Consider the following 15301-nt stretch of genomic DNA (forward strand, 5'->3'; position numbering starts at 1 on the left):
TGCTAGCCTGTTTTGAAATACTTCTTCAAGCCAGAACTTAAGAATTCTCACCAAAATCATCAAACTTTTCAGATCAAATATGTGCATAAAATATTTTTAATTAAAATCCATGAAATAAAAAATGCAATATTACTCAATTTAAAAAATAATATTAAACAGAAATAATTTATTATGCTTTTAATGTTGATTTGTGCACACCATTTAATATCTATCTCCATATCTATATAATGATTCAGAAAAATTAAAACTATTATATGAAGATTTTCACTTAAAAATGGTTGTTTTATCCCTCACAAGTAATTATATTGATCACTGAAACACATTATATACATAATGAAATATAAACCTGCATTCCGTAAAATCAGTATCTTTTGAGCTTTACTTTACAAATAAGCAATACATATTTCATACCGTATATTACATTTCGTACCATGTATTACAGCAGAAAGGAACAGCAATAGCATATAGATTTTTCACTTCTAAATAAAAGTTGTTAGTACAAATTTCAAAACATTAAGAAATTGTAGGAAATGTTCTACTCTTAGACCATGTTCCCAGTTTAGAAAAGTCATTTCTTTTCTTTTCTTTTCTATTGCAACCAATTATGTCTTTGCATTCACCAACATTATAGTCACTCATTGACTCTGAGAAATACAGCCCTGTTTTAGAAATCTATTATATACACTCCAACTGGCTTAAGATACTTGAAGCATCAGTTTAATTTAGTAAAATGCATTTCATTTCCAGTTTGATCCTAAAATGGATAAAATTGTTTTGGTCGATTCTTGAATCTGTCACAGTGAAATATGTCACAGCTTTTATGCAAAAATGTACAAAAGAAAGGAAACTTACCAGTTTTGGCTAATGAAAAAAAAAATCTCTTTGTCAACCCCAAAACAGTATATTCCTTAGGGAATACTGAGAAGGTAAAAGAGCATCCTCCTTCATAAACGTCTTACTTTTTATGGATAGAGTACTCTCTGAACTCCCTGCCTAGCCTTTTTTTTTATAACCTCTTGGCACATTAAGATATATCTAACTTGTTTCAGTCACAAGCTCTTTAACAACTGATTACATTATGGGGCCATGCAGTGAAAAGTGTTGAATGAAATGTCAGATAATAGTTCAGGAAATATTGCCAAAAGCTTTAGAATCCAGTTTTGATGTTTCACTGCAATACTCTATGGAGGTGGAAGAACTGAGCACAAGATTTGTGTTGACATTCTATAGTTGCATTCAGATAAACATCAGTTTTCTGCAATTTTTTTCATTTAACTTTTAATCAGGCATGTTTGTCAGCCCGTTTCCAGTGGCGTGGCCATTTTATGACATACGCACATGTATGCCTGCACGTTATAAAATAGACTGAGCACACATCTATGCATAATTTCAAGTGGGAGCACACCTATGTGTGCAAATGCTGCTTCTACCGCATAAATGGGGGATTTTAGTAGACAATGCCATTTCCAGTTTTCCCAGTTCGTTTACAATTTGCCCAGGTAAGGGATAGGACTTTCAGTGCCACCCTAGTTTAATAGTCTCCCATTTCCCCTATTAGCCCCTACTTTTACCCAAGAAAACAAATCTTGTACAGAAAATTCGATGCTTTTACAGGAAATATGTCAAGATGAATGGAATATAACTATAATCCATTGAAATTAGGAATTTTCAGCATCTAAAATATAAGAAATTAGGAGAGGCAGAAATAAGAGCGTCATACAAGGTAATTCAATAATATAAGGAAAAACAGGTTATGTCGAGTAGTGCTACAACATATTTCTAATGCCAAACCAGTAATGGATGCTTCTCGGGTACGTGCAACTAAAAAAGCTCTAAGTTGCTCAGGCTCCTGAATCACATAATTAACATTGAAGTATCTTACACAGCATTTACACGGATATCTTAACATGAATCGGGCACCAAGTTGAAGTATATCAGATTGTATCATAAGGAAATTATTTCAACGTATTTGAGTGACCTTAATTACGTCTGGATATATCCAGATTTGACAACCATAAAACACAGATTGGGGCGGATTTTAAGAGCCCTGCTCGCCTAAATCCGCCCAATCCGGGCAGATTTAGGCGAGCAGGGCCCTGCGCACCGGTGAGCCTATTTTACATAGGCCTACTGGCGCGCGCAGAGCCTCGGGACTCGCGTAAGTCCCGGGGTTTTCGGAGGGGGGCGTGTCGGGGGCGGGACCGAGCGCAGCGGCGTTTTCGGGGCGTGTCGGGAGCGTTCCGGGGGCGGGCTATGGCCCGGGGGCGTGGCCGTGCCCTCCGGACCCGCCCCCAAGTCACGTCCCGGCGCGCTAGCGGCCCGCTGGCGCGCGGGGATTTACTTCTCCCTCCGGGAGGCGTAAATCCCCCGACAAAGGTAAGTGAGGGGTTTAGACAGGGCCGGGCGGGTGGGTTAGGTAGGGGAAGGGAGGGGAAGGTGAGGGGAGGGCAAAGGAAAGTTCCCTTCGAGGCCGCTCCAATTTCGGAGCGGCCTCGGAGGGAACGGAGGTAGGCTGCGCGGCTCAGCGCGCGCCGGCTATACAGAATCGATAGCCTTGCGCGCGCCGATCCCGGATTTTAGCGGATACGCGCGGCTACGCGCGTATCTACTAAAATCCAGCGTACTTTTGTTGGCGCCTGGAGCGCCAACAAAAGTACACCTATTCGCGGTATTTGAAAATCTACCCCATTGTCTATTCCTGAAGAAAAATCTCAGTATATTGTTGCGATCTGACAAGAAAGTAAAAGAAACCAGAAGAGGTCTTCTTTGGATGATCTCTGTATCCTGGGACATTTCCAATAACTGTGATATGTCCAATGAAGATATGTCTCCCAGCTACTTCTTGTTCTTCTACTTGGGCTGCCTGCTGTAGGTAATAGGCTTTAATAATTATCGGCATAGCTGAGTCAGGTATTTTTAATATCTGTTGCATGTAAGTTTTAAATAACTCTAGAGGTGAAATCATTCTTAATACCAGAAAATTTAACACTGAGATTATGTGCTCTAAGCGCATTCTCAATACTTTCTAATCTTTTATTAGCAATTATTTCAGACTGAATCAATTTCTGTTGTATAGTGTCGGTAGTGGTAATCCTTTTTTCTAATTCTTCTACTTTCTTATTGAAGGAGGAAATTAAGTTATTATTTAAAAAAGATTGATTTTTTTGTTTCCAGTGTTACTTGAGATAAAGTTATTATTGAAGTTTCAATTGATTTCAGTACAGTTCAAATTCCCTCTAAAGTTATAATTTCAGGTCTTGATGAAATAAAACCTGCAGTTAGAGCATTTAGTTGACTTTCACCTGCTTCCTCACTGGTGTTCATGCTCACCCCTGTACCTTGTGGTGGAATCGTCTCAGCCTCTTCCTCGGCTCGTTCCTCTCACTCCTCTCAGCCCCCGAATCTCCCTCAGGCTCTCACCCTGTTGCTAGGTCCTCTTTCACCCTGGATCAACACCAGGGGGGTTCCCACAGCCTCCGTGGTAGAAGGAGGCACGCCAGATCTTCCTGGGTGAGCAGGCCTGTTCGGTTCACCAGGGCTCAGTGTGATGTCTTGGGTCAGAGGAGACGGTGTATGCTCCACCATTGCCCTCCCAGCAACCAAACTCTCCGGCGACAATGTTGTAGCTCCTGCAAAGAACCCCTCAATGTGGTCTGTCGAGGGTCGACAGAGGGTGAGGTGCCGTTCACTCCTCTTAGTCTTCCCTTTCTTTTAGTGTGTGGCATATTCCGTGCGAGGAAATTTAGTGAAAGGCAAAAATCTTGCAGCGAGTGTTCTAATGCAGCTTCCTACTTGGCGGCCATCTTACCTACATCTATCGCCCCTACCTTTAAAACCCCACTGACCTATTTTTCTTTATTATTTACACACCCTTCATAGCGGAAGTAAAGTTACGCGGCAGGAGACTACAGCACATACCTGTGCGCGTATTTTGATAAATGACCCCCAATGTATGATATTTCTATTCGTTATAAAAACGATTCACATCCCTAGTCACAGCAACCCCACTCAAGGCTGCTACAGTTTGTTTGATTTGATTTGATTCTTTTTAACTAGTTTACAACTCTGTATTTTCCTTGCTTTTGTCTCAGTTTGCTTCACCCCCTCCCTTTCCCTGTTACAATGTATTTTCCTCGCTTTTGTTAATATGTAAACCGGCATGATGTGCCTTTCTAATGCCGGTATATAAAAGTTATTAAATAAATAAATAAATAAAATACAGTGGTTTATTCCTGCTTGCATATAAGCAGGTAACTCCTAGTGTCTAACTGTCTATGTAGATTTTTGAGTTGAAGCTGAGAGCAAGGAGTTTTGTCTTTAAATTTCCTTAAGTTTGTTTAGTACAGGCTGAAAGTCATGGTGGAGGAGTTTTAGACAGTTAAGTGATTTATTTCAACTCACATTAAAGGGCTGATAATTTACATTTCCTATTTTTTTAGTGTAATTTTTCTTTGGGAGGAAGTTTTTACCCATTCTTCCTGCTCAATAGAGGAGCAAAGATTTGATTTTTCACAAGTCATTGAAATGTCTTTCAGTTGTAGGGATTCTGTTGCCAATTTGGGTGTGGTAAACCAGGTTCATGCCCACACAAACTTATTATGTGTTGGAGCATTATAATGTGGACTGAGATGCGTCTGATTTTGAGTAATGTGTTTTGGACCTGCTAAAAAGGTTTTTTCAATCATGCAGAGCCTGCAAGCCGCCGCAGCCAAAGTGAAGGAATATAAAAATACATCAAAACCCCTGTAAGCTCTCCTGTGAATGACAAATGTTCTGCAAGAACCAGCATCCAGCACTCACAGTGTTAAACTGAGAAAAGGGCTGTATGACTGAGCCTGCCCAGAAAACAACACTACATGGACAGCACAGGAATAAATTATCTTGCATCCCAAGCCACCAGGATCTGTCCCCCTCTGTATTCTCTCTCCCCAAGGCTCAGACACCCACTGTGACAATTATTCAATCCTTACTAAAGAAGACTGAAATGATTACTTCTAACATCGAATATCTAACTCAAACTCGTAAGCCGTAATTAAAAGGGGAGGGAAGGAGTGAAAGTGTGCCCGCTGGCCAGGGAGATACTGATCCAAAAGGGGAGAGCAATGGCTTACTTTTCCCTTTAACTCGGTGGCAGGAACCCCCCCTATCTCCCAACAGGTGGCCAGTCAATGAAGTGCCACACCGGGCTGTCCAAAGAGGAGCCATGTTGGCCTGGCTGCCCGCTAACATCATCTCTTCGGGAACCTCCCCCTCCTCTGAAGAGCCAGCCACTGGAGGGATGCATCAGGCCTAGCACTCGTGATGTCACATGCTGTGCGGCCCAATGGCATCCCTTCCAGAAGGAGATCACATGGCCATGAGGCCCAAGCCATTGTTGGAGCATGGATTTACTCCTCCCCCCAGAGACCCCTGGGGACACCATGGGTGAGTCCCAGGGAAAGGGGATGGGAGCAAAAACAACGGAAGTGGCCCAGCTGGTGACACAGTGCATGGAAGGCTTCAGCAGAGATACCCAGCAACAATTGCCATTGGCATCCAAGCACAGGGTTTGGCTGGCTGCCACCTAATCTTTTATTTGGATCAATTTTTTTCGGTTGGCACTGATTCACCCATATTGAGTGACAGTGGTATTATTATAGCTTTTAGGAGAGATCATTAAATGTAGAATCAGTGACAAAGATAGGAAAGTACAGCTGTTAAACAAATATACCCTTCAGTGCTACAAATGCCTGAGCAGGATCCCTGTGCTCCACTTACTGGTTTCAATTCCAAATCCTATGGCTTAGCTATCAGTATGTTCATTTATCAATTCAAAACTCATATTTTCTCTACCTTTCCCAGTTCGGATTCCGTAAATCACTAAACACAGAATCCCTTCTGATTTCACTCACAGACAACATCTTAATGGGACTAGACAAAGGTCAATCATTCCTACTGGCTCTACTCGACATCTCAGCAGCTTTTGACATGGTGAATCATCCCATCCTCATCAACTGACTTGCAGACATAGGCATATCCGGCACCGCGCTCAGCTGGTTTAAATCCTTCCTCAGCAACAGAAAATACAAGGTCAGAATAAACAATAAGGAATCACCCCCCATCTGCTCATCGCATGGAGTACCTCAGGGATCATCCCTCTCACCAACGCTATTTAACATATATCTGCTACCCCTCTGCCAGCAACTTTCAAGTCTAAACACATTTCATTTACGCTGATGCCGTACAGATCTTGATCCCCATAACATACCCCATCTCCAAAACCCTCAATTTCTGGAACAGCTGCCTCCACTCCATCAACCTACTCCTCTCCAGCCTCAACCTAGTCCTCAATACCTCTAAAACGGAACTCCTCTTCATCTCTCCCAACGACAGTGACACCCTCCTTAACAACCTCAACATTCCATCAGTGACACAAGTGAGAGATCTCGGTGCCATACTAGATACCTGAATTAATTTCAAAAAATTCATAAATAACACCACAAAAGAATGTTTCCATAAGCTACATGTTCTAAAACGGCTCAGATCCCTCCTTCACTTTCACGACTACCGCACAGTCCTTCAAGCCATCTTGTTCTCAAAAATTGATTACTGTAACTCACTACTCCTAGGTCTTCCCGCTTCCACTACTAAACCTTTACAAATGCTCCAAAACGCCACAGCAAGGATCCTCACCAACTCCAGTCGAAGAGACCACATCACACCCATCCTCAAAAATTTACATTGGCTCCCCATCAACTTCAGAATTTTATACAAATCTCTAACCATCATACACAAAACCATCTACCATAATTACACACTCCAGCTCAAAATCCCGTTCAACCTCCACCAGACCAATCAGATACCCCAGACCTTCATATACCCTATGCCAAATCCACACTTCACCCCTCAATATGGAAACGGGCATTCTCCACAGCCGGTCCCACTCTTTGGAACTCACTACCACCAGAGCTCCGCCAGGAACAATGTCCATTCACCTTCAGAAAGAAACTGAAGACCTGGCTATTCAGCTTCAGAAAGAAACTGAAGACCTGGCTATTCGAACAAGCCTACCCATAATCAGCTTAGCCTCAAATAATTCCAAGACACTAATTTTGTCTCCTATTGCAGTCTTCTATTGAGATCTTCAAGATCTGATTCAATTCCATTTATCGTATTCCCGGCAAATTACCTGATGTCAATTCATTTTTATCGCTATAGCTATATCCATTTAAGTTATTCTCACTTTTATACTAGCTCTATGTTAAAATAAGTTTACATTTCCAATTTGTTCCAGGTTATCCACCCTGTTATATGTAACTTTTCTTCGCCTATTTAGCTGGTTTTCCCTTGTTTGATGTAAACCGGTATGATAAGACATTGTCTTGAAGATCGGTATATTAAAAACTAGTAAATAAATAAAATAAATATTTATTTCTATTTTTCAAACAGCATTGCAGAAAAATGTTTTGTGATTTTAGAGCCTTATTTTGGGTTTTTAAAAATGTGTTTTGACCTTGTATACAAATGCACTAACATCTATCAAATTACAGTATTAAATGCTGAAAACATTAATTGTTTTCATTTTATTAAAAATCCCTTATACAAAAAATATGCTACTATTGGAAGAATTAATTTAAAAAACCTCCTTAATGCTGGGGCACAGTCCAGAAGCCAGTTCCTGATTCCAAGGCTTTGACCTAGGCTGGATCCTGGATCCTGGGCCCAGGACCTGCACCAGGGCCTGGTCTGGAGGCTGTGTCCTGGCACCTAGGTTCAGACCCAGGCCCGGATCCCAGGCCTTGAAGCAGCTCTGAAGACAGCCTTTTCTTTCTTCTTTTCTATTTCAACTGATGCCTTCCGCTGGGGTTGCACTGGAGTTAATTAACTCCAGTGCCCTCATCCTAGCAGATGGTGCCATTTTGATGTACAACAGTAATTGACTGATCTAATTGAAGCGCCAACTGACTAATTTAATTAAAGGAAAAATGATTCCATTACTAGTTAGCAAGCTGTGTGATTTTGTCATATTTAAGGGAGCTATAAGGATTGATTCAACTATGGACTCTCTCTAACTCCTTGCCTTTATTTAAAAACAAGCATTTACATGGGTACATTGTGATTCTACTTTTGTAACATTGTTATTTCATTGATTTGTTTAATTTATATTTTGTAACAAAATTGTTTTTAATATTTCAGTAACTATATGATTAGTTTATGTGGAGCTGTTTTTGTGGTATTAATTGTCTACCATTTCATTATAATAAATAATATATAATGAAATGCTGCTCAGTTTCTACATTTAGCCCAAATGGTTGTACCACATCTATCTTTGTTCACATAATAATTGATATTTCTGTTACCACCCTGTTGTTGCATTAGTATGTGGTCAATTGCAATCCAATGAAACTTTTCAAATAAACGAGCAAACATAATGTAATGTAATGCATAGATGCTTCAAGCTGCGTCTACTGAAAGCAGCTTCTGTGCTCAATCCATCTTTTTACTAATTGTCCCCAAATAAAGTAGTCTGCCTGGTCATTGTAAAGCATACCCTACATATGAGCTTTGACAAGTGGTATGAAACATAATTTAAAAAAAAAAATTTGCAGAAGTTGGATGAACAAATTGTTTCAGGCATGTACACTGACCACACTTAAAATGTCCTGTACAAATTGTACCATGTCATCGCCTAGAATGGGAAGCTGCTGAAACTAACCAATCACAAAGTTTCTTTTCCCATGAAAAAACAATTAGTAGACACTCAAAAAAAAAAAGGTTGCAGCTTCAATATATCCTAATGCTTTTTTTAATATATGGCACAAACCAGAAGAAAACAGAGAAAATGGAAGAACACAGCTAAGGCAAGCTTTCTTTCTGGCCTCTTTCTGGCCTGACATGAAGTAGATTACAAACAACCCTTGTATGAATATTCAGTAGTAATATATTTTTAAAAACTGATTTTTAATAAGGGCATAAGGGATTTTTAATAAATAGAAAAGTTTTTTCTAATCAATAAAAAAATCTATTGAATTTCAATGAATTTTTCAATAAAATTTATCAATGATGTTTTTTTTTTCAATAGACTTGGTATGAATGGTTTCTATTTAAAAATTCTTGCACAATTCTGATTCTTGCACAAATAATAAAAAGCTTTGCTGATATCAAGGGACAATGAAAATAAAATGAAAAGAAGCACTGCTAACTTCAATATAATTTTACTGGGTTTATTACAATACTGGAAGCTTGAATATTCAGTTAAGTATTTAAAAAAGAGTTTTTGGACATTATAGGCCTAGATCCACTAAGCTGTGATTTTTTTTTTTTTTTGCAGAATGGGTCTGACTATCAAGGGTCAGAGCTGATCCCCCGGCTCAACCCAGGGCTGCTACTCGATACAGAATTAATTAATTGAGATTTTTTTGGTTTGAACTATGATTATATTGATAAACCCCTAGATTATATTTTACAAATACAAAGACAACTATCTAATACTTGTTTCTATGTTCCTTTGACCATGGATTCAACTGGTGAATTACAGGAAGTTATCACTTCTCTAGTACATCAGGGCTTAGATTCCCATATCATTACATCTCAGGAAGCTGACTTTCTCGTTAATAAACCTCTGATTGGACCAGTTATTTATAAACTTCCTAAAATGTACAAGTCATTCATAAACCTATCTGGCATCCAGTTGACTCTGGTATAGGCTCCTTCTTTGAACCTCTATTTCTTGCAGACAGCTTTTTGTTACAAAGCACTCTTATGTATCCATGACTCTGGCCATATGATCTCTCTTCTAGACTTCATTCAATTGCCAGCCAATCCTATTTATTCAGTAACATTAGATATAGAATTACTTTATTCTAATATTCTTCAATTTAAGGCCATCACACCAGTTCAGTTGATATTGGATTCCCAGTCCTCATACATTTAGGTTTCATCCCTATTTTGGTTGAACTTACCCAGCTAATATTGACAAGAAGTGCTTTTCCAGGGGCAGTTTTACCTGCAAATTAAAGAAACAGCTATAGGGGCCACTAGGACCCCCTGAAATAGCATGTCTCTATGTAGTGGCCTTTGAGCTGATTGCAAGTTGCACTATCACCTATATGAAAGGCTGTTAGCCCAAATTGCAATACTGGACCTGTTCTATTGAGAGAGAGAGAGAGAGAGAGAGAGAGAGAGAGAGAGAGAGAGAGAACCTTGCCATAGTGTCCCCTCCCTAGACAGGTATTTGTATCCCTATGGGAGCCCCACCTAGTAACTCAAGGTGAGGTTTAAGTATTAGTGTAGGGGGTTAGGGGCCACTTTCACATTCAACGTGAGACGTACGAACAGAACAGTGGTCTCTTGTGAAGATTTGATGACCTACGGAGTGAAGAAACTCACTCCAAGATGAGATTTGGGCAATGTTCTCTCCACCTAGCTTGTTGTTACCCAGGTAGAGAGTCCATCAAGCTAGGTTGAGAAAACATTGCCCAAATCCCATCTTGGAGTGAGTTTCTTCACTCCATAGGTCATCAAATCTTCACAAGAGACCACTGTTCTGTTCGTACATCTCACGTTGAATGTGAAAGTGGCCCCTAACCCCCTACACTAATACTTAAACCTCACCTCGAGTTACTAGGTGGGCCTCCCATAGGGATACAAATACCTGTCTAGGGAGGGGACACTATGGCAAGGTTCTCTCTCTCTCTCTCTCTCTCTCACACTCTCACATATCATAGTGAAACATGCCTGTTAGGAGACATCATGAGCCACAATAAACCCTTACCAGCCTGTAGCACACAAAATCAACATTAACTCTGTGCAATAGCACTTCACACTCTAGCTAACCCAGCCCACACACTAACTCCTCCTCTTTTCAAAATTTGCATCACGCCATGCGATAACAGGGTTTTTCGCATGCGAAAACGCCTTAACGCACGTTGGTAAATAACCCCCTATGTTCTAGTCCTTTGTTCCAATATGGCATCATTACATTGATAATATCTTTTTAATTTGGATGGATTCACATATCCAATTTTTTGTTTTTAGACTGGCTGAACTCATGTGACTACAATTTACAGTTTGTGTATTACCTCTCTATGGGCCTTATTTTCCAAACATATTGCATGCGGTAAGGGCCGTTTCACATGCGAAATGTCCCTTTTCGCGTGCGATACCAAAATGGGGGCGAGTCGGCCCCGGAAGAGGTGGAGTCGGGGCGTCACCGGGGCCGACTCTGTGACGACGGCGCGCACAGCGAAAAGGTAAGTGCCTTTTCGCTGCCTATTTCGCTCCCAATAGCTACACCTCCTATGGTGGCGCTATTTGGTGCGAAACCGGCAGCGACACAATGGCCCCCGCCCCTCATCTTCTAAAGTATCGCAGGCCGCGATACTTTAGAAATTGAGGCCCTATGTCTCAAGTTGCTTTTCTGGATGGTGAATGAGCGCACACCGTGACCTGAGCGCCTGGCTGGACGTCCGAGGTCATGGCGTGCGCTCATGGCAGCGAAGGTGCATGAACACACTATACAGTAAAATGGATTGCGCTTCATGGACGCTTCTTGGACACACTTTGGATGTGGCTTGCATTTGCATGCTATTTAAATACTGTATCGAGTGGCATGTGATCCGAACTGTGCGCGCGGCAAACGAGCAGGCGCCTGGCACTGCCGTACTTTTTCTACCGTGTCCTTACTGTATCAGCCTGATAATTGGGTTTTTGAAAATTGCTCAATATATGCTAGGTGCATAACTCCTTTGAAAATTTACTCCAGTGCCTTTAAAGACACCCCAACCTCCATTATCCATTTCATCAGAATATAATTTAAAGAAATTCTGGTCTCTTCAGAACTGTATCCCTCTTACTTTGATGCTATTTTCTGCCAATTTTGTGTCATGCCCCTTTTGGTTACTGACAAGCTTGCCTGATATCATTGATCCTCTCTGAATTTATATATCCATTTGCCTCCAAGAAATATACATAGTAACATAGTAAATGAAAGCAGATAAAGACCCCAAAAGGCTGAATTTTAAAATGGATGCACATGTAAATATCAGCAATTATGCATGTGGCCGGCCCCGCACACGACACGCACATTTTCAAAAGGGCCAAGCCCCACATGTAAGTGCCGATATGCGCACAAGTGCCGGGCCCTGAAAAAGGGGTGGAACGGGAGGCGTGGTCTGGGTGGGGAGGGGCGGGGTGGGATGGAGGCTGGCTGGGACATCGGTCATTAGCTGCTGTCCCGGGGAAGCGTGTGCCGGCAGCTGGCCAGCACGCACAAAGTACTTCTGCTCCAGGGAAGCAGTAAGTAGTAAAATTTAAAAAAATGTAAGTTGCTGGGAAGGGTTTAGATGGTGGGGAGGAGAGGGGAAGAGGAAAGGAGTTTAGGTAGGGGGTAGGGAAGTTCCCTTCCAGTCCGTTCCTTAATTGGAGCGGACTGGGAGGGAACTGGGGGAGGCCTAATCTCGTTGCTGGGCGTAATATGGGCAAATCTTTCCTCCCTGCGTGCGCTGGCCCGGATTTTATAACATTCGCCCCGCCCCGCACATGCAACCCGCACATGCGCGTGTGGATTTTAAAATCCAGTGCGCATCTGCACATGGCCATCCGATTTTATAACATGCGCATGCCGGTGTACTCATGTTATAAAATTGGCGCGTCCATGTGTGTGCACCAGGAACCGCGCGCACCTTTTAAAATCTACTCCAAAAGATCCATACGGTCAGCCCAGCAAGTTGCTTGGGTGGTAACTGCTGCTCTGTGCAAGCTACCTACTGCTCATGCCTTCTTTTAAGAGTAGTAACTGATACTCCCTGAAGGTTACCCTTATTCAGAAATAGTACATCTGAAAGTCAGCCATAGATTGTCATTTGTCTTTTCATTTCATCATCTAGCTATTAGGGATTCTCTGTGATTATCCCATGTTCTTTTGAATTCCATTACCATTCTTGTTTTCCACACCTCTCCCAGGAGGGCATTCCATGCATCCAGCACCCTTTTGATGACAAAATATTTCCTTACATTATTCCTGAGTCCATCTCCTTGGAATTTCGAATCATGACCTCAAGTTCTACAGCTTCCGTTCCATCAGAAAACATTTGATTCTTGTGCATCATTTATTCCTTGAAAATATTTAAAAGTCTGTATCATATCTCCCCATCTATCATCCAGGGTATACATATTTAGGGCTTTTAGTATGCTTAAAGATATATTTGAAAAGCCTGACACGTGCTGAAATTGGAAGATATGTGCACAACTCGGGCTTGTGTGGGCCCACTGAATTTTAAAAGCCGCCCTGATGTGCATGTATCTCTCGCTGTGCGTACATAAAAGTATTCAAATAGGGCAAGGGTGTGGGCAAGGTCTGGGTGGGACATAAGCATGGCCAAGAGATGTGCGTATAAATGCTTACTCGCCTGGCGCACACCCAGATTCCCTGCTGCGCACGATTATTTCTGCTAGGGATGAGGTGTGAGTTTCAAAAAATAAAAAACTAGCCTTACCTGAGAGTTTTTAAGGGTCTGGTGTAACTGGGGGGAGTGTAAGTTATTCAACCAGGGAGGTTTTGAAAGAACTAGCTGTTAACTTGGCGAACTGATGGATGAACTGGTGAAACTGGCAACGGCATGGACCACATGCCCCTTTTAAAATTCACCAATTTACACGGTAGAAGCGGGATTTAAACACATAGGCGCGCGCCCACTTAAAATTGGGCGCACAAGTGAGCACAGTCGGGCTATTGTATAACATGCGCACATATACGCAAGCAAGTTATAAAATGACCGCATATCTGGGCATGCGCCTACACACATGCGCCAAAGTTACCGTCTTACATTTTAATCAGATTGTAACATAACTGGGGTGTAGTTTATGCTATTTGTTCATGTTCCCTTTTGTATGTTGGCAAGATCCTACATGTGATCAAGACTGTGGTAGTATTAGATACTCCTGCTTGGAATCTTCCTGCCCTCACACTGGCCTGATCAATAACATTCTGTGTCCGATCTCCAGTTTTTCATTAGTGACCACTGTTTATTCAGGACTCGAGAGGTAATTATCTCCTGTCCCTAGACCAGTGTGAATAGTGCTGGATTTTTCAGCTGAACTCATTACATCCTTTAAGCTTAAATATGGAAATTGAATAGTAGTTTTTTTTTTTTTTTTAGATTATTTGTAGATCTGTTGCCTGTATGCTCTGATTGGTATATCTGAGTTAAAACAAAAATAGTGACATTTTAATGCCCTTTTTTAATCTTTTGCTTTACCAGAGACAAGAAGGAGCCCTGGTTACTGAATGTGTTTGCTTTAAGGTATTTTTATTTTTCTGTTGTATAGATCTGTTCTTCCTATCTGTTTACTATGCTGATGCTTTAATCATGTTTTCTTCTTATGTTTCAGATTCCTCTTGTGCCTGCTTGAGAGAGTTGGCATGAAACATGGCCTATGTCGGGGAACTGCTTCTTTCTTTGAAATTTTTGTTCATATTATTTATTTTTGAACATTTGATATTCCCCCTTTGACAAAGTTGGTCTCAAGTTGAGTTAGAATACATTTAAATAACCAAAAGCAATAGAACAGCTTACAGTCAAATCAGAATTTGCAATTAATGAAGCAATGGGATCCAATATAGGAAATTCCATTCATGATTAGTTTCGAGACCCAGCCATGTTCCTGTTGTGTATCACATACTCCTACATAGAGGAGTCAGGAAGTTGGATCAATGATGTGGATCTTAGAGAAAGGTCTCACTGAAAAGCCAGCCATGCCTTAGCTTTTTTTCCTGAATCTAGTGTAGAAAGGCTCCAGGTGCAGGGTTACTGGTGTTTTGTTCCAAATTTCTGGTGCGTAACAGTTGAAAGCACAGCATCACTTGCAGGACATTCTGGCAGCAGTCAGAGGAGGAGAGGATAAAAGAGACATTTCGGCAGACCAGTGTTTCCTCAAAGGCATGTAAGAAAACAGAAGTTGTGAGAGGTATTCAGGAGCCTATTTATTCAAGCATTTTTAATATTTTGTTTCTATTGAAACGTAAAACAGAACAGTAACTAACTTTAACAACAGTTTGAACCTTTTTTGAAAACCTGTTTCTCCCCCCTTAACCTTGTAAGCTTCGTATTTTTGTAAACCGTTATGATGGCTTTATGATGACGAATTCGAATGACAATATATAAAACTCGATAAATAAATAAATAAATATTGGGAGCCAATGAAGATGATATAGCATAGACTTGATATGATCAGCTGCTTTTGCACCTACCTCAATTCTCATGGAAGTACTTTATAGAAGCTGGAAATGATTTTCTGTTAGACGATGGCAAATCTGGAAATC

At 41.1% G+C, this 15301-nt stretch overlaps 1 protein-coding gene across 6 annotated transcripts in view; it reads right to left on the bottom strand.

The window, feature by feature from the left end:
- RIMS1 (regulating synaptic membrane exocytosis 1) overlaps positions 1-15301 on the bottom strand; it is a 697371-nt gene that overhangs the window by 54643 nt on the left and 627427 nt on the right. The window contains exon 1 of one of the 6 annotated variants that reach the window (XM_029595634.1): positions 853-970. The exons of the other annotated variants lie outside the window; for them this stretch is intronic. The gene's annotated coding sequence lies outside the window, so the exon portion shown is untranslated. Of the gene's footprint in view, positions 1-852; positions 971-15301 lie in introns of those variants that run through there. 6 annotated transcript variants of the gene reach the window in all.

The sequence above is a fragment of the Rhinatrema bivittatum genome, chromosome 3 (genome assembly GCF_901001135.1).
Source record: "Rhinatrema bivittatum chromosome 3, aRhiBiv1.1, whole genome shotgun sequence".
Lineage (NCBI taxonomy): Eukaryota > Metazoa > Chordata > Amphibia > Gymnophiona > Rhinatrematidae > Rhinatrema > Rhinatrema bivittatum.